This window comes from Pristis pectinata, chromosome 4 (genome assembly GCF_009764475.1).
Source record: "Pristis pectinata isolate sPriPec2 chromosome 4, sPriPec2.1.pri, whole genome shotgun sequence".
NCBI classification, from domain to species: domain Eukaryota; kingdom Metazoa; phylum Chordata; class Chondrichthyes; order Rhinopristiformes; family Pristidae; genus Pristis; species Pristis pectinata.
Genome location: NC_067408.1, coordinates 19,979,790 through 19,980,315, shown reverse-complemented (window position 1 = coordinate 19,980,315; position 526 = coordinate 19,979,790).

Genomic DNA, 526 nt, shown 5'->3' with positions numbered 1-526 from the left:
CTTCACTGCTGGGCTCTAAGGTTCAAAGTAGGAGTGAATGTGAGAATTCTCTGGCTTGCACCTCTTGGGGAGATTGGAACTTCCACATTCATGCATGTTTGTCCTGTGCAGTGTTTGTCAGGAAAATCTAGACTATGTTTCATCTGAATGATGGCACTTCTTTCAGCACAGAAATGCCATCAGTAGTCCTCTGGCATGAAAGCTGAGATATTTGAGCTCATGTCTCAGTTTGGGACTTGAAGCCAGAACATTCTCTCTCAAAAGTGAGGCTGATAGAATGGAAGAAGGATTTGTTAAATGTATTTTACGTGTCATTTGTAAATGAGTTAAATGAATCTTTGGTTTTCATTCTTCAAATTATATATAAAAGATGTGATGAGAAGATCAATTATGTGTGAAAGAACACAATGTACTATTGAAATTATTACAAAAGAATAAAAGCTGCCAAAACATACCTGTCATAAAGTAACACAGTCAAAGTGAACAGACAAATACAGAGAGAAAAGAAAAAGCAACGTAAAGCTGA